General features: G+C 41.4%; 1 pseudogene; it reads left to right on the top strand.

Moving 5' to 3' along the window:
- Positions 1–18,807: 18,807 nt before the first annotated feature.
- On the top strand, positions 18,808–19,453 carry LOC116084875 (annotated as a pseudogene).
- The last annotated feature ends 495 nt before the right edge of the window (positions 19,454–19,948 follow it).

The following is a 19,948-nucleotide window of genomic DNA, read 5'->3' as shown; positions in this document are numbered from 1 at the left end:
CCAGAAGGGGTTGAGGAACCTCAGCACAGCAATGGGTTGCCCTGCCCGCCTCTGAGTCACAGACGGACTGGTCCAAAAGGTGGAGGCGATCTGAAAGGTACTCATTTCTCAAAGAGGTCGTGGAGGTGTCGGCATTGCTGTTAGAAGGTAAAGTTTATTTAGAAGACGTGTGGTAGTGGATGCAGTCGAGGAGGCTTGGAGCGGGAGAGGGAAGGGCTTCGGTGACAGGCTCTTCTCACCCTAGGATGCTACATTCTGCCCTTTCCCCTGTGGGTCTGGAGATGGGAGAAACTTAATTCGTAGGAGGATGAGACGAGCCCTCTGGTTCATAGGGTCAAAAAGAATCTCAAGCGGGGAACCCTGTGACCAGCCGGCTAGAGCTGTGTAGCTATTTCCAACCTTCCAGTTGAGATAGACTCTTCGGTCTCCTTGTCATTAGTGACCAGAAGAGAGTGAGATCTTACTACCCCCTGGTGTCTGCCCAGTAGCAGACCGTAGAGGCCTTCTAGGGAAGCTTTCTCAGAGGATGTTCTATGAACCTTACTCATCAAATCTAGTTCACACATTCTCGGTCTGGAACGATTGAACCTTCCCGTATTGGAACTTAACCTTCCTTATGCTCAAATCATCTGGTAGAATCCAAGGTCACCCGCAGCTAGGCAGTGGGATATAAACATACACCAGGGGAAAAAAGATCCACTCAAAGGCTTTGAACTGGTGGCGCGAAGGAGTTTGGATTTGGGTTCTGGGATACAAGTTATCCCTTCTTTCCAGGTACATGGTGTGTGCTTACAGTGGTTAATAGCCCTTTCTCCATAGGCATCTCTTACCTACCGGTGTGCCTACAATGCAGTCTGAGTTGGTGTGTGCTCTCTGATAGGTGATGTGAAGGGATAAGCATAAAGTCAGAGATAGAGAATATACCAGGCTGGCAGGCCCTCTCCTGCATTACAAGGATATTTTGTTTGTTTGTTTGTTTGGTTGGTTGGTTTTTCAAGACAGGGTTTCTCTGTATAGCCTTGGCTGTCCTGGAACTAACTCTGTAGACCAGGCTGGCCTCGAACTCAGAAATCTGCCTGCCTCTGCCTCCCAAGTGCTAAAGTACTAAAGTACTAAAAAGTACTAAAAGTACTAAAGTACTAAAGGCATGTGCCACCACTGCCCAGCTTACAAGGATGTTTTCATGTGAGATATATATATATATATATATATATGTATATATATATATATACTTTGAGTTCTTTGTAGCCTAGCAAATTCCTACCTATTTCATAGAAGGAGAAATTTCATTTTATTGACATGATGTAACTTTGCATATGCTGTAGAGTAAATGGGAAAGCCAGGGCCTGTGCCCAGCTGTCTGACTCGAGGGTTTTAACTCGTAACCAAGTTATAAGTTATACTACCTTAGCTGTCAAAGTACATAAAAGAACTTTATTACACCGCTTTTTCTACCGCCTCACTATCCCATTAATATACTAACGTTGCTTTTGTAATAGTGTTGAGAGTCTAAAAGTGATAAATGTGTCTCTGTGGGCCAAAGGAGAAAGAAAGTCCACTTCTATCTAGACCTGGTATAGAATAATAGTTAAACGAATTCCTAAGAAGTGCTCTGTATGGTTGCAATGCAGAAGCGGTGCATAGCGTTACCCTAACATGGGGGAAGGCAGAAGAGGGCTGGTGCTGTGGGCTGCCCACTGATCCTTAGCCACCTGAGGAGAAGCTGTGGTAAGGGTCCTGCCTCAGTTCTGTGTCTCAGTCAAGAGGAAATTGAAGGACCATAACGGGGAATTTTAGGATCAGATATGAAGGAATGTGTTCTTGTTAGCAGCGTCTTCCAAGGAAACTGGGTATCAAATGTTAGTTGTTTTAGGATAAGAATAAATAAATATTATATTTGTTCTATTTGGTGTGATTTTCCATTACTTTTAGTTTTATTGGATTGATAACAGTTCTTCAAAAGTTTATAACTCATGGGGCTGGAGAAATGGCTCAGTGGTTAAGAACACGGCTCTTCCAGAGGACCTGAGTTCAATACCCAGCAACTACGTGGTGACTCTCAACCATCTGTAATGAAATCCGATGCCTTCTGGTGTGTCTGAAAACAGCAACAGTGTACTCATATACAAGTGAATAAATTTTAAAAAAAGTTTATAACTCATGGGGCTAGAGAGGTGGCTCAAGGTTTAAGGGCACTCAGACCTGGACTCAGTTCCCAGAATCCACAGGGTAGTTCACGACTGTCTGTAACTCTAGTTCTAGGGCATATGCTACCCTCTTTTTTTTTTTTTTTTTTTTTTGAGACAGGGTTTCTCTGTGTAGTCCTGGCTGTCCTGGAAGTCATTCTGTAGACCAGGCCTCGAACTCAGAAATATGCCTGCCTCTGCCTCCCAAGTACTGGAATTAAAGGCATGCGCCACCACTGCCCGGCTGCCCTCTTCTGACTTCAGCAGGCACCCCCCCACACACACACACACACTAAGTCAATCTATTATGACATTTTTGTGACTGAGGTACTATCAAAGCATACCAACTAACGCCAGTACAGTCATTTTTTTAAGATTTATTTATTATTATAAATAAGTACACTGTAGCTGTCTTCAGACACACCAGAAGAAGGCATCAGATCTCATGATGAGTGGTTGTGAGCCACCATGTGGTTGCTGGGATTTGAACTCATGACCTTTGGAAAGGCAGTCAGTGCTCTTACCCGCTGAGCCATCTTACCAGCCAGTACAGTCATTCTTTACTGGCCTAATGACTCTACTCTGACCTTCTGATAAGTCACTCTGTGCACTCTTATGAAAAATCTTAAATACAAGTCAGGGCCCATTAGGTGGCTCAGTCCAAAAAGGTGCTTGCTGCCTCCTGACTGCCTAAACTCTGTCCCCCAGGCCCATGTGGTAGAAGGAGTGAACTAACCTCTGTAAGCTAGCTTCTGACCTCCACATATGCACTGTGGTGTACATACACACATGCATGCATGCGCGCACCCCCCCACACACATGTAAATAAGGTAAGACAAAATAGTAATATGAATCAGGAGGGTAAGAATGTAACTCAGTGGTAGAACACTTGCCTAGTGTGCACAAAGGCCTGAATTTTATCCCCAGTTTGATAGAGAATAATTAAGTAAAAATCCAAGTCCCATCTTGGCAACCCCTTCCAACAGTTCCAAGTGTAGTTGGCAACTTGTTTACAACCTCTCCACCCTCTTCTCTACCCCTAAACCCCATGTGGTCAGCCACTAGTGACTGACCCTCCAGCCACAGTTGCTTTTCAGGTCTTTTTTTTTTTTTTAAAGATTTTTAAAAAATTTTTATTTTATTTATATGAGTACACTGTAGCTGTCTTCAGACACAGCTGAAGAGGACATCAGATGGTTGTGAGCCACCATGTGGTTTCTGGGAATTGAACTCAGGACCTCTGGAAGAGCAATCAGTGCTCTTAACCACTGAGCCATCTCTCCAGCCCCCCTTCCAGGTCTTTAAGCATGACTTGCTCTCCCTTGCCTTTTGTGTGGAGTCTTGTTTTCATAATTCTAGGTTGGCTCTCACCCTTTGGGGCTGTATTAATGTGCTGCTGTCTTGAAGCTCTCTCCTGGACAGCAGTCTGATGTGGTCTCTTACTCTGTTTTGTTATTCACACTGTTCGCATCTACCTTACTATGTATTTATTTTTCTACTTATTCTCTGCCTCTTGCTGTAGCCCCACCCCCATCACATGTACTATAAAAATAAATTTTGTGAAGTTAGGAGTCATGTATAATTTCTCACTGATCCTTCCTAACTAGTGTCTGATCAGCCCTTCAAAAACACAGGTGCAGACCGCAAAGAGAGAAGGTCCCCATGGAACAGGAATGGAGGTGGGGACATGGGAGATGTAGGAACTGCTTAAGAATGGGAGTTGAAGGCTTGGGGTTCCTTGCAGATCTTTCCTACTCTCCTGAATTTGAACCTCACTGTGTCGTCCTCTTGAGGTTATTTGCAAACAGAAGATACACAGGACAGAATTAAACAAAAGGATACATCTGTGGGCCAGAGGTAAGTTCATTGTTTTATATGGGTTGGCAAAGGCACGGCTTGAAAGGTGGCCTTGAACTCAGAGATCCGCGCCACCACTGCCCAGCTGGAAAAAAACTTCTGAAAAGGCTGCAGATTTAGTTATGGACTTGATTACTATATGAGCACACAGACCCTTTTATACAGTTGAACTCTGCTTAGAAATATGTTTTTAAATTTATTTATTTTTATGTATTTAGGTGTCTTACCTGTATGTGAATCTGTGTACCCCATGCAATCTTCATGCTTATGGAGTTCAGAAGGTAGATCCTGTTGGACTGGAGCTATGCATGTTTGTGAGCCACCATGGGTGTGCTGGGAATAGAATCTAGGCCCTCTGGAAGGGCAGCCAATGTGCTTTAAATGCTGAGCCATCTCTCCAGACCCATGTTCTGTTTCTTCATATAGTATTGCTCATACATAGTCCCATGTATTAGGGAAACTTTCAAGTCAACTATGATAGCACAAACCTACAATCCCAGCACTCAGACGGTAGAAAACTCAAATCTGAGGCCAGCCTGAACAACATGGCAGATGAAGGCCAACCTGCGCTATATAGGAAGACATGTCTCCAAGAAAACTAGATGATTTTTACACATGCTATCTTCAATAAAAGCATCTAGTAGATGCCTGTCATTTCTTTAGTTGGTTTCAACTTTAGGGAATTTGTATTATTTTAAGTTTTTATTTCTTCAAAGGAAAGTGTGGCTATGTGATGGTGGCGCATGCCTTTAATCGCAGCACTTGGGAGGCAGAGGCAGGCAGATTTCTGAGTTTGAGGCCAGCCTGGTGTACAGAGTGAGTTCCAGGAAAGCCAGGGCTGTACAGAGAAACCCTGTCTCAAAACAACCAGCCAACCAACCAAACAACCAACCAAAAACAAAAAACAAAAAAGAAAGAAAAGAAAAGTGTAACACAAATTGTATAAATTTGCTCTTTATTTTGGTCTATTCCAATGTGGTGTATTTTACAAACGAATTGCTGGGTAATACAGTAGGAGTTGGTTTATAGGTCATGGTGATGGCTCATTGTGGTTGCCACCTTGACCCAGTGTGGGGTCAACTAAAACACACTCCGGCCAGGGCTATTCTTCCTCAGATTATTTAAACAGAGAGACCTGCTCTAGATGTGGGTGGTACTTCATGGTGACAGCCCAGAGAAAAAGATGTAGAAGAAGGAGACTGCTTTTTTCTACGTTTGCTTTCGCTTCTGGATAATCCTATCCTGTTGCTGTGGTATCCCTTTGGTGATGTTAGAACGATCTTCAGGCTTCCGACATAGACTGAAGACCAGTGGCTCTGGAGGAATCCCTGGGGTCTTCAGCGCCAGACTGGAAAAGCTGAGACTTGACACCTCTGTCACTGAGCAGCTCTGGGATTCTCATCTTCTCCAGTGTGAGACAGCCATTGCTGAACTATGAGGGGCATGTCCTGTAAGTCAGCCTAGGAACTCCCCTTGGAATATGTGTACTCATTCTTGTGAGTCTCTTCCTCTAGAGAACCCTGTCTTGCTGCCAGATAAGGCGACGTTTGGAGGTCAGGGGTCATGAGAACTCTTCAAATATTAAAAGGTTGGCTGTGAGGGACAAGATTTATTCCGAGTGGCCCAAAGTGGTAGTGCATCCGTGAATTGTTGCAGTTAAGCAGAGAACTTAGTTAAGTTCCACTTAAGGGAGCTATTAACATTTAGAAATGCCAGAAATGGCACAGTATGTCCTTAAGTTATAGTTTCCCCTCAATGAACACTTTTAATCACGGTGAGAGAGTTTTTTAGAGAAACTGTACCATGAGCTTTCCAGATTTGTGATCTGTATATTTTCCTTGTCTGATTCTTCTGTTCTAAGAGTAAATTTTGTTAAAGGAGCATATATTAAGGTGGAACATGTGGCTAGGCATAGGGACAAATACCTGTAATCCCAGCACTAGGGAGGCAGAGGCAGGTAGATCTCTGTGAGTTCAAGGCCAGCCTGGTCTACAGAGTTCCAGGCCAGGTAAAGGGACCACTGGTGGTAGCAGCATCCCTGAGCCTTCACTGAAAACTAGAGTATGACTCTCCAGGGCAGGCATCTGGAGACTAGAACATCATAAACTAATGCACTCCCATCTTTAGAACTGCCAAACAGTAGGTTCAAGTTTACTCTAGTTCCTCCTTTTTTATCTTTTTCCTTCTTTTCCGTAACACAGTCTAGTATCTGAATGCATAGCTCCGAATGGTTTGTAAATCATGGTCTTGCCTCTATTTCCAGACAAACTCTTGGAGTTATAGGAGTGTCCAGCTGTATGTGGTAAAGATGGGAGAAAGCATTTATTCTTCTGAAGATGCTAATTTGCTGCTATTTGTTTGAGACAGGATGTTACTCTGTGTCCCTATTTGCTTGGTAGTCACTGTATAACCTAGGGTAGCCTTAGGCTTATGGCAGCCCTCCTGCTTCAACTCCCAAACACTGGGATCCTCCAGTTCCCCGAGATTGCCTTTTCTGTGTTCATTGCCTTCCTCCAGGTCTGTCTCAGTTACTTTTCTATTACTGTGACAAAACACTGTGACCAAGGCAACTTATAAAATAAAACAGTTAATCTGGAGGCTCGAGGTTCCAGAATTTTCAAGTCCATGACTGTCATGCAGGGAGTATGGCAGCAGGTAGGCGTGGTGATAGATCAGCAGCTTAAAGCTTACATGTGATCCACATGCTTGAGATCAGGGAGGGTAACTGGGAATGCTGAGGGCTGTGACATACCTTTTCCAATAAATCCACACCCCCTAATCCTTCCCAAACAGTTCCACCAACTGGAAACCAAGCATACAAGTATATGAGCCTATGGGGGCCATTCTTATTCAAACCACCACAAGGTCTTTGCCATGTTGCGCTTACTCACTAGACCTTTATTATAAGGCTCCTTTATTATAGCATATTAATTATTATACTTATATATAATTATGTGTTATTTTATTATCATATTGTATATTATTATATAAGATATATTATAATTATTCTATTCTATTTATTATTATAAAGCTGCATCATGCTGTCAGTTGCTCCAAAGCCAACACTAGCACATAAGTGGTCAATTCCGAGTACTATTACATTATGCTGTTGATGGTTTTTTTTTCTGTCAAAAAGCATTTGCATTTCCAATGAGAGTCTGAACCCTAAGGAACCTGTAGTTGGTAGAATATTACACACTTACTTTCATTAATATAAATTTACTCACACACACATACATACACATATACATACATACACACATACACACACACAGAGTGTGTGTTAGCTCTGGGTAGACATTCTGATTTATGGAAAGAATTGATAGCTTAATAATTTGTTGTGTTTTTTGTCTGTTTCTGCTGCCCAACAAAACCTCAAATTTGGTAGGAGTATAGCTCAGTGGGTAGAGTTTTGCCTGGTTGTGAATTTCATTCCCAGGATCACATAAAGCCACATACACTTAGTAGGTTGCAGCAAGGTGGCCAGATGTTTAAGGTCATCCTTAGGTACAAAGTTCAAGCCTACAGACCTCTAAAACAACAAAAAAAACCAAAACAACTTCAGTTTGGCCAAGGAGAAAACGCCCCTATTGAGGATGACAACTCTATCAGAGGCTGAGTTCTGATTTTTCTTGGAGTGTTTTGTTTGTTTTGTTTTGCTTTGTTTTGTTTCTTTTTTTACTTCTACCACTACTGCCAGAGGCCTCAAGGAAGGCCTGATTCCTTTTCCCAGCTCTTCCAGGAGTCAATTGGAGATTTGTCTTTGACCCAAAAGGCAGCACAGAGAGGAGAAAGAAGAGCTCTTAGGGCAGGCCAGTCTTTACTTCTGGTCTCATCGTTATCCACTGTGTGCCCTGGAACTTCAGCTGTCGCCCTTGTATCACCAGAGACAGCCCTCCTGTCCTGATCAGTGATCTATTGTTATGAAGAAACATCATGATCATGGCAACTCTTACAAAGGAAAGCATTTGACTGGGGATAGCTTACAGTTTCAGAGATTTAGTCCATTAGTCATGATGGGAAGCACGGAAGCTCAGAAGGAGCAGCTGAGAGTTCTAACTCTGGATTGGCAGGCAGCAGGAAGAGAGAGTGATCCACTGGGCCTGGCTTGAGATTCTGAAACCTCAAAACCCACCCCAGTCAGGCCACGCCCACTTCAACAAGACCAGTCCTAATCCTTTCAAACAATGCCATTCCCTGCAAACCTATGGGGGCTACTTTTCATTCCAACCACGCTACCTCCCTTCTAAAGTGTCCAGAGAAAACAAGAACTATAAGAATAGAGAATACAGTCAGCAAAGCCAACTGTAGAGTCACCTAAAACCAACTCATTAAATAGACTGCTTTTGCGAGTTTTTGTTTGTTTGTTTTTGAAGACAGGGTTTCTCTGTGTAGCTCTGGATGTCCTAGAACTCACTCTGTGGATCAGGCTGGCCTTTAACTTGAAGAGATACACCTGCCTCTGCCTCCCAAGTGCTGGGATTAAAGGTGTACACCACCACTTATCAGTTTTGTGAGTTCTTAAAATGTCCCTTTTGGGGGATGGAAGAACAGATTTTTTTTTTCATCTTTCCCATTGGAAAGACAATCCTGTGTGCTTAACATTCCTGGTTTCTCTGGAGATCTGTGAGTACAAGGACCTTTCTGCTGTGCTTCCAACACAAACAACAGAAAACATTTAAAATGTCCCTATTTTTGCCTAGCAACGAATATTCAGAGAACCACTTGATTTAAAAAAAAAAATTAAGTCCTCTGAGTCTTGGAGATGCTTCAATGGATAAAAGTGCCTGTCCCCAAGCCTGATGACAGAGTTCTATTGCCAGGACTCACACAATGGAAGGAGAAACTAGATGTCTGCCACTGCTTTCCTCTGACCTCCTTACACATGCTATGGCACACATGCACACATGTACACATGCACATATACAATCAATAAATTAAATATAAGAAAAGCTTTCTTTTTAAAAATGTATGTTCTTAGGCCTCGGTGAAACAGCTCATTGAACAAAGGCTGTTGCTGCCAAACCTAATAACATGAGTTTAATCCCCAGAGCCCACCCCCATGGGGGCGGGGGAGGAGAGAGAGAGAGAGAGAGAGAGAGAGAGAGAGAGAGAGAGAGAGAGAGAGAGAGTGCTGAATTCTGCCAGTTGTCCTCTGACCTCCCTCTGACTTTCACACCAGGATCATACCACATGTGTAGCCACATGCATACACAAAAAATAAGTAAATAAATATGAAAATACAATTAATAAATAAATAAAGGCTGGGTATGGCAGTATATACCTTTAATCTCAGCACATAAGAGGCAGAGGCAGGTGGACCTTCATGAGTCTGACACCAGCCTGGTCTACATAGTGAATTCCAGGCCTGGCAGAACAACATAGTAAAACATAGAAAACATAGTTAAAAAAAAAAAAAGCTTATGCTAGGCTGGCCAGATGGCTCATGGTGTGAAGAAGCTTGCCAAATTAACCTAATTACCTGAGTTCAAGTCCTAGATACACTGTGGATAGAAAGAAAGAAATTCCTGAAAGTTGTCTCACATCCACACACTCGCTATGGCATGCACACACCTGTCTCTCTCTCTCTCTCTCTCTCTCTCTCTCTCTCACACACACACACACACACACACACACACACACACACACACAAATGATGATGATGATGATGATGATGATGATGATGATGATGATGATGATGATGATGATGATAAGGCTGGTTTTCCTATGACTCAGCGGTTAAGAGCACTGACTGCTCTTACAGAGGTCCTGAGTTCAATTCTCAGTAACCACCTGGTGGCTTACAACCATTTGTAATGGGATCGGATGCCCTCTTCTGGTGTAAAGACAGCTACAGTATACGCATGTAAATAAAATAAATAAATCTTTTTAAAAAACACATCTAAAATAACCAGAATTTACATATTTTTAAATGAATTCAACTACATAATTCCTCCTCATATATAGTTATTTGTACTTGATGGACTACTTTATATTTTATATTTATTTTATTTTATTTTTTAAAGATTTATTTATTTATTATACATAAGTACACTGTAGCTGTCTTCAGACACTCCAGAAGAGGGCGTCAGATCTCATTACAGATGGTTGTGAGCCACCATGTGGTTGCTGGGACTTGAACTCAGGACCTTCAGACAAGCAGTCGGTGCTCTTAATTACCGAGCCATCTCACCAGCCCTATATTTTATATTTAAATGGTTAGAAATGAAGGAGTCTCTGAAGTACCATCTCTCTTTCTAAAATACAAGTGTTGCTTAATTTTATTTTATTCCCTGCCAACTGTACTAGAGGATATTTTAGATGCTAATTATATCAAGAAACATAAGTACTTGTATAAGTCATCATGGATGTTGTTGTTATTAGATATTGATGTCTGTTTTAAACTCTGGAGAAGAAGAATTATCCCAAATCTCTAGCTAGAGTAAATGGAGTTAAATTTACTTTAAAAACAAGATTTTTTTAAAATCCAAATTATACTGAGAAAGAGAGAGAGAGAGAGAGAGAGAGAGAGAGAGTATTTATAAAGAAAATAAAAAACTTGAATACTTCAAATATAATTTAGAATAAGGTAGGGATTTAGGGTGAGCAAACCATCATAACAAAAGGGTATGACCAAGTGAAAGACATAATATTTTCATTTGTAAATTTCAATCTTTTTTTAAAGATTTATTTATTTATTTATTTATTTTATGTATATGAGTACACTGTAGCTGTACAGATGGTTGAATTCAGGACCTCTGCTCACTCCAGCCCCCCTTGCTTTGGCTCAAAGGTTTATTTATTGTTATATGTAAGTACACTGTAGCTGTCTTCAGACACGCCAGAAGAGGGTGTCAGATCTCATTATGGATGGTTGTGAGCCACCATGTTAAGCAAATCCCATGCTTACTGGGATTTGAACTCGGGACCTTCGGAAGAGCAGTCAGTGCTCTTAATTGCTGAGCTACCTCTCTAGCCCTCATTTGTAACTTTTTAAGACCACAATTAATATTATTCTATCTTGGGCAGTGGAAGCACATGTCTTTAACTTTAGTACTTGGGGGGCAGGGGCTGGCAGTGGGTTTGAAGCCAGCCTTGTCTACACAATGAGTTCCAGGACAGCCAGCATTGCATGGAGAAATCTTCTCTTGAAAAAAAAATTATCATTTAAAAATATATGGGGTAGATTACTAGATACCATAAATAATTTTAAAAGTCCAATTACAAAGATATTTAATAGACATAAGCAGCAAAAGGAACATTTGTTTCCTTGGAGAACTTGATTGTTGGTGGCATTGACGATGACCATCCACCAGCGTTCTCCAAGACCAAACGAATGTGCTCTCAGATGACAGAAGAAAGCTCAGCACCTCCTGGGACTGAGTGAGAAGGACCTGGAGATGACCCTCATCCGTAAATCAGAATGAATTCACTGATGTGATGTCTTTCTTTCTTTTAGTGAAATCATCTGATGTTTATCTTTTGAAGAAGACTGTGCAATTAATTTTGAACTTACAGTTAAAAGTCTTTTTACAATATCATGTGTTACTTGTTTATCTAGTAGACAAAAGTTTATAAACAGATTTCAATATTTGTCCATGAAAACACATTTTGTAATCACTATTTAATTTAGTGAAAAGGTCTCCATAACCAGATTGTGTGTAGCTTTTGCTACCCTACCTGAGCTCCAGGAACGGGCTGTGCTACCAGCCCCCACCCAGATTCCCCTGAATCCACAGATAAAAAACACAAACACATACAATGGTCAATTTCAACTTGCATTATAGATACAATGACTGGGCACTACTTATCTCCTCCTGGAGAGGCGTGCCCTTGTCAATACTCTTAGCTTCACAGCTCCCCAACTGCCCTCAGCTTTAGTTGCTCAGTTATATCAAGTAACATGCTGCCACTTCACCAGAGACCTCACATGGCTGCTTGGCTTTTCTCTCTCTGATGCATGGTGAACTCTCTCTTCTTCTCTCTCCTGCATATGTCTCCTCTCTCCCAGGGACCCAGGATGCCTATTCCTTCCATCCAGCAATTAGCCCATGGCTTCTTTACTGATTGACCAAGAACCAGTTGGGGAATAGGACCTTAGCATCAAAACCAGCCCTATACCAGTATCATTAAGCAGATTTTTTTTAAAAAAATTTATTTATTGCTATATGTCAGTACAATGTAGCTGTCTTCAGACGCACCAGAAGGGGGCGTCAGATCTCATTACAGATGGTTGTGAGCCACCATGTGGTTGCTGGGATTTGAACTCACAACCTTTGGAAGAGCAGTCAGTGCTTTTACCCGCTGAGCCATCTCACCAGCCCAAGCAGATTTTTTTTTTAATGGTTAAAGCAATAATGACAATCCAAAAAGCAAATGCTTTGTCCAATGGGAAAACATTAAAAACAAACCCAATAATAGATTTTTTTTCTTTTAGATATTTTCTTTATTTACATGTAAATTTCTCCATTCCCAGTTTCCCCTCCAAAAAACAAAGAAACAAACAAAACCAACAAAAACAAACCCCTGTTGCCTCCCACTTCCCCATGCCTGCCACCCCGCCCTCTCCCACTTTCTGGCCTTGGCATTCCCCTACACTGGGGCACAGAACCTTCACAGGGCCGAGGTCCTCTCCTCCTATTGATGATTGAATTTGCAATCCTCTACTATACACATGCTGCCTGAACAATCAGACCCCTCCATGTGCAGTCTTTGGTTGGTGGTTGAGACCCTGGGAGCTCTGAGGGTACTAGTTAGTTCATATTGTTGTTCGTCCTAAGGGGCTGCAAACCCCTCAGCTCCATTGGTCCTTTCTCTAACTCCTTCACTGGGGACCCTGTACTCAGTTCGATGGATGGCTGTGAGCCTCTACATCTGTGTTAGTCAGGTACTGTCAGAGCCTCTCAGGAGATAGCTATATTTAGGCTGGCTTGGCCTTCCTTCAGTCCCTGCTCCATAGTTAATCTCTGCAACTCCTTCCGTGGGTATTACCAATAATAGATTTTTAAATGTTTATTTAGTAAAAGGATACCAAGAACAGATCAATAGTTAATAAAATATTCTAGGAAGCTGGACAGTGGTGATGCATCCCTTTAATTCCAGTGCCCAGGAGGCAGAGGCAGGTAGATCTCTGAGTTTGAGGCCAGTCTGGTTTACAAAGTAAGTTCTAGGATAGCCAGGATGACACAGAGAAACCCTGTCTCAAAAAACCAAACAACAAAAAATTGTAGAAAAGTAAGCATTAATTTTATGTCAGTGTATAGAATTAACCTTAAAAAATTATATAACCAACAGGCAGTTGTGACCTATGTCTTTAATTCCAGCACTTGGGAGGCAGAGGCAGGTGGATCTCAGTAAGTTTGAGGTTAGCCTGGTCTACAGAGCAAGTTCCAGAACAGCCAGGGCTACACAGAGAAACTCTGTCTCAAAAAAGTATAATCTTATTGTACCTTAACTTAGTTATAACCATACTTTTTAACAACATTTACAACATACTTTAATCTTAACATTGTTATTGTCAATAAAAAATTAAGGAAAGAATTTTTTTTAAAGATTTATTTATTTATTATATGTAAGTACATTGTAGCTGTCTTCAGACACACCAGACGAGGGCGTCAGATCTCATTACGGGTGGTTGTGAGCCACCATGTGGTTGCTGGGATTTGAACTCATGACCTTCCGAAGAACAGTCAGTGCTCTTCCCCGCTGAGCCATCTCACCAGCTCAAGGAAAGAATTTTAATGAGGTAAAAATGAAAGCTCAGAAGATTCTATCTAAGCCACAAAAACATATGAATCTTAGATAGCTAATAGTTAAACACAATAGAGTATATTAATAATTTGTTTTCTTAACCAAATTTAAATCAAATACTTGTTAAAGATTTAAGTTAACATAATAGGTACCTTAAAGTGGTTCTTTGCTTAGAAAAAGCATTTATTTTTTATTTGTGTTTAGGGGGCATCCAAAGTAGGATAAAACCTCCAAAAAAGGTTAGAGTTTGGCATTTATGATGATGACCATGATGGTGATGAGGCTGGTGATGATGATGATGATTTTGGTTTTTTGAGACAAGGTTTCTCTTTGTAACAGTCTTGGCTGCCCTGGAACTTGCTTTCCAGTCCAGGCTGGCCTCCAACTCACAGAGATCTGCCTGCTTCTGCCTCCTGATCACTTGGATTATAGGCATGTGCCATCACCACCCAGCATATTATTATTTTATTTATTTATAGCTAAAAATCAAATAATTTAAAAAATATCGTTACAGTGTAACACATTAAGATGATCTGTAAAACTCTAAGATATCTGTGTAAGCCTCAAAGTAGGCTTTCAAAATGACAATTTAAAAATACTTAGGATTTTCTCCGACATAGACCTGGCTAAAATAAAGATCTTGAAAAACTTGATTGATTGTTTTTAAAGAAGTACAAATGGTCAACAACGTCCTTAAAGTGTTTGTATTTATACAGATATACCTAAAAACATATACATCTAACAAAGACCTGAGCTGCCCTCTTTAGTTTTGGAGTAAAGAGTTTATTATCTCAAGAAAGGCCAATTATCTTCTAGGATAAACACATTGTTCAGTAGGAGTGATCTAAAGTTGTTGATAGAGAACATGTTCTAGAACTTAGCTGGGATAAAGATCAAGGAGATAAAATATTGACCAGGGGGTTGGGAGATGGCTTTGAGGTTAAGAGTACTGACTGCTCTTCCAGGGTCATGAGTTCAGTTCCCAACAACCACATGGTGGCTCATAACCATCTGTATTGGGATCTGGTGCCCTCTTCTGGTGTGTCTGAAGACAGCAACAGTGTACATATATACATAAAATAAATAAATATATCTTTTTAAAAGAGAGAGAGAGATTGACTAGAATTACCTGATTATGCATATCTTGTCCTTAAAAGCAGACTTAAATTTTGTACATTACCTCAAAGAAAGATTTAGGACCACTGCCCATCTCTATTTGTTTTACTTATGTGGTCACATTTATTAGATTATTTTTTTGTCTTTTATTACAACTTTTCTTGTTAAAATTTTAATTTCACTGTGAGCCAAAATGAAGTGGAGCCAAATTAACAACTTTAGTTTACACAAGCACTTACTTCTGAGCCAATTTGGCAATAAGTACATTATGTAAAAATAAAACATAACCGCATGTAGACAGAAAGTTTATATACATAATCATGTATAAGATATATTTTAATGATTTGTTTTTACTATATGTGCATTGATGTTTTGCCTCCATCTATGTCTGTCTGAGGGTGTCAGATCCCCTGCAACTGGAACCACATACACATGTGTTCTGAGCTGGCATGTGAGTCCTGGGAATTGAATACAGGATCCTCTGGAAGAACAGCCAGTGCTTTTAACTACTGAGCCATCTCTCTAGTCCAAGACATATTTTAATAAAGCAAGACCTTGTTATGATTACAAATGTATCCATCCATCCATCCATACAGATATATATAAAAAGTATATATATACATACAAATAGATATATAAATATAGATGCATATATACATATTTGTGTATATATACATACAAGTAAGCATACATACATATATATGCATATATGTATGTGTGCATGTGTGTGTATGTTTGTTTGTGTTTTGAAGCTTTAGCTGACCGGGAACTCACTCTGTAGATCAGGCTAGCCTAGAACTCACAGACTCACCTGCCTTTGCCTCTCAAGTGCTGGAATTAAAGGCATGTGGCACTAATGCCTGGCCAAGGATTATATTTTTTATAATCCTCATTGTGAAAAGGAAAGATGTAGGGGTTGGTTTGGTGCTGCTTGCATGCAAATGCCAAATTCTGTACTCCATGATCCAGTTGCTCCAAGATGAGTGGATCCTCATGTATACCAGACTCCAATTTAAAACTATTAGTTAAATAAAACCAGTGACAGTTAGTTAGTGGGGGAGAGAGGTGGAGTTTGTGTTACTGAGATACAGTTGAAGGTAGGAGAGGAAGGAAAGAGAAGAGGAGGCCTCCAAGAGTCAAGACGGGCCAGCAGCACGTGCCAGAGTGAAATGCCTCCCCAGGACGCCAGACTGCTGCAGCAGACATAACCCAGAGAATTGAAACAGCAAGTATTTAGGGAGCACAGCTGATAGCAGCTAGGCTAGCACTAGAGATTTAGACTAAGGGTAGCCCCCTCAGTAATTGTACATAGTAATTAATAGATAAATATCATAGTTCAAGTCTCTTTCATTTGAAGCTAGGCAGGGTTAAGCATAATTCATAATAATTCTACAAGAGAAAGCATGGCATCTTCAGTAAGCGTATCTATTAATTTATATATATTTCAATATGAATAAAAAAGGTTTACATTTAACAGTTCTATATTAGGAATATTTTGAAGAAATTATATGAATTTTATGATTATACATTTATATTATATAAAAGAGAAACTGTTTTGGAATGAATTTTTTAAAAGATTTGTTTATTTATTATATATAAGTACAATATAGCTGTCTTCAGACACCCCAGAAGAGGGTGTCAGATCTCATTACAGATGGTTGTGAGCCACCATGTGGTTGCTGGGATTCAAACTCAGGACCTTTGAAAGAGCAGTCAGTGCTCTTAACCAACTCTGAGCCACCTCTCCAGCCCTGGAATGAAATCTTATTAAAAATCTATGTATACAACACTGAAGGTTTTTGAAACATTCAATATTCCCAAAGATGCCATTTTTGCAGGTCCTGGTACCAGTAAGTTGAACATGTGTGTGGTGGAGAGATGGGAGAGGAAGAGAAACAGAAGGATGTGGGCACAGTGAAGAGAGGGGGAACTGGGGACTCAAAGGTAGTGAGGGACAGCCTGATGTGAGTACCTGATGGTGCCACCTGGGACCGTGTCTGGATTCACAGTCATGCAGCAGTGGGGGTCTGTAGATGTCTATGGCCATGTTATTATCAAAGATCATGCAGATGTCCCTGGTCTGGGCTGCTGACTGGGGCCATGTTGATATCTGAGGGCTGTGCAGAGCAGGTGCCACCTCTCACTGGTTGTGGCACTCAGGTGACCTGCCTCTGTCACGGCTCTGGCAGTGAGCATGGGAGAGCTGTCAGGCTGACCAACTCAGCTACCACCCAAGCCCAGATCCAGGCCTTTGAGTTGGCCCAACCCAACATCTACCCCATCTATGAGTTGCTGGAGCATGTGAAGGGGCTGGGCTCTCCAGAACCAAACCTGCAGGATCTCATGACACAGGGCAACAACAGGATATCCCAGAGGAGTCCTTGTGAGGATCCAGTATTGGTAGTGTAGCAGAAGCCAGAGGTCTCGAACCAGAAGCCAGAGGTTTCTTGCAATGAACATTTGCAAGAAAAGCTTTTGGGCAAAAGGGTATACTGTGTGATACACACCAAGACCCAGCACAGCTTCCACAGTGAAAGTTTTTTGTTTGCTTGTTTGTTTTCTTTTGGTGAGAAGGTTGCAAGGGTGAAGAGTGGATGTGGGGGGATGGGTAGATGAGTGGGACTGGGGTGCATGATGTGAAATTGACAAAGAATTAATGAAAGTTTAAAAAATGAATTTAAATAGAGAACTGATGTGACCACAGTTTATTTTAAAACAAAACAAAACAAAACAAAAAGAACCTTTGATACAAATAACATATGAAAACAATCAAAAACATACTAACACAACTATTATAGACACATGCCACAATTATATAACATTAGGTTCACCCAGTTGAGATAAAAAGTTTACTGTATTTCTTTAAGGACAGTAGAAAGGCTTGGTAACACAAAAGATCATAGGTAAAGTTTGTCATATATACTTAAGGTTCCCTCTCTCTCTCTTCCTTTCTCTCTCCCTTTCTTCCTCTCTCCCTCTCTCTCCTCCCTCTTTCTGTCCCTCTCCCTTTCTCTCCTTCCTCTTTTTCTCCCTCTCCCTCTCTGTCTCCCTCTCTATCTCTCCCTTCCCCCCACTCTCTCCCAGACTCCCCGTCTCTCTGTTGAAGGGGGTGTTTTCTAATTCTGTCCTAGACTCATGCGGTCACAACTTGTGCCAATCAGGTCAGGTCGCCTAACCACAACAATTGAATTAAAAGAGCAAACTTAAAAGTGAAAAGCAGAAAAGGCAGATTTATTTAATGCAGTCACATGGGAAAGACAGACAGAGATCCTGCAACCCCCTCAAGCCTATCTTTAGGGTCCTGAAGTAGTATGTATGTATGTATGTATGTATGCATGTATGTATATATGCGTGCATGCATGTATGTATAGGTACATTCACACACACACACACACACACACACACACACACACACACACACACAGCCAAGGGTATACATACACATCTATACAGTCTTGGCCAAGGTCCTGCTACGCCCACCACTGAATCTTCTTCATTATCCAGGTTTTAGTTTCATCCTATAAGGTTGTTTGACTAATTATTCAAACTGAAATCTCTTTCATAGAGACAAGTTCCAGTTCTGCTTGGCGCCTTTCCCTCTCAAGGTATGAGATTTCCATGGAAACTCCTATATCCTTAGGGCCTATTCTTGCAACTGTCTGATGATTAGATTGAGAGACATGAGTGCCTGTTTAGAGTATCTTTTCATCTACCAGACCCACTACATTCGGGTTTTCAAAGATGGTCCACCAAAGTCCATGTGTTCTTACATAAAACCTAGAAGCAGAGTAGGCATGGGTCTAGGAAATGTCCACTTTGATGTTAGCTCACTCAAACATTTAGTGGTTTTTTTTAGTGAGAGAGACAGAAGCGCCCTTTTGCTGCCGCATCCGCAGCCATGAGTATGCTCAGGCTACAGAAGAGGCTTGCCTCTACTGTCCTCTGCTGTGGGAAAACGGTCTGGTTGGACCCCAATGAGACCAATGAAATCGCCAATGCCAACTCCCGTCAGCAGGTCTGGAAGCTGATCAAAGATAGCCTGATCATCCGGAAGCCTGTGACTATCCATTCCCAGGCTCGCTGCCAGAAAAACACCTTGGCCCGACGGAAGGGCAGGCATATGGGCATAGGGAAGAGGAAGGGTACCGCCAGTGCTCGAGAAGGTGACCTGGATAAGAAGGATGATGATCCTGCGCTGGCTTCTCAGAAGATACCGGGAATCTAAGAAGATTGACCGCCATATGTACCACAGCCTGTACCTGAAGGTCAAAGGGAATGTACTCAAAACCAAGCGGATTCTCGTGGAGCACATCCACAGCTGAAGGCTGACAAAGCCCGTAAGAAGCTACCAGGCTGACCAGGCTGAGGCTGGCAGGTCTAAGACCAAGGAAGCATGAAAGCGCCGGGAGGAGCGCCTCCAGGCCAAGAAGGAAGAGATCATCAAGACTCTGTCCAAGGAGGAAGAGAACAAGAAATAAAGCTTCCATCGTGTCTGTACATAGTGGCCTGGCTGTGGCCTCACATGGATCAGTCATTAAAATAAAACAGGCCCTTGTCCGTTAAAAAGAAAGAAAAAGAGAAAGAAAAACAGAAGCAAAAGAACACCAGAGCCATGTTTAATAGGATGGATCAGTCAAATGACAGACAGGGAAACGCCCCAGACGCTTGAAGATGGTGTCAGCGAAAATCCCCAGGAATGTTGGCCACAGAGGCGACACAGACATGACTTAATTTGATTGCCATTAACCTGAATTCCCTTAAGCTGTAGGGACCTCCCAGGGGCACGAGGGGGTGGGGAAGCTGGGGGGGGTGCACTGAAATTTTTGGCTTTAAGGCTGAAAGAAAGCTTAGGGCTGGTTTTTATAATAAACGCGAGAGTTAAAAAAGCTGCTCAAGGAAAACTAAAAAAATCAGAGATAAAGAAGCAAGGTCAGAGAAGAGGGTGTTACTTTAGAATTTACTTGTGATTGTGATAAAGATTTATTGTTTTTTTTTTTAATTGGTGTGTTTATTATGTATACAGCATTCTGCCTGCATGT

Source organism: Mastomys coucha, unplaced genomic scaffold, assembly GCF_008632895.1.
Source record: "Mastomys coucha isolate ucsf_1 unplaced genomic scaffold, UCSF_Mcou_1 pScaffold9, whole genome shotgun sequence".
NCBI classification, from domain to species: Eukaryota; Metazoa; Chordata; class Mammalia; order Rodentia; family Muridae; genus Mastomys; species Mastomys coucha.
This window is presented reverse-complemented; position numbering and strand designations above follow the sequence as displayed.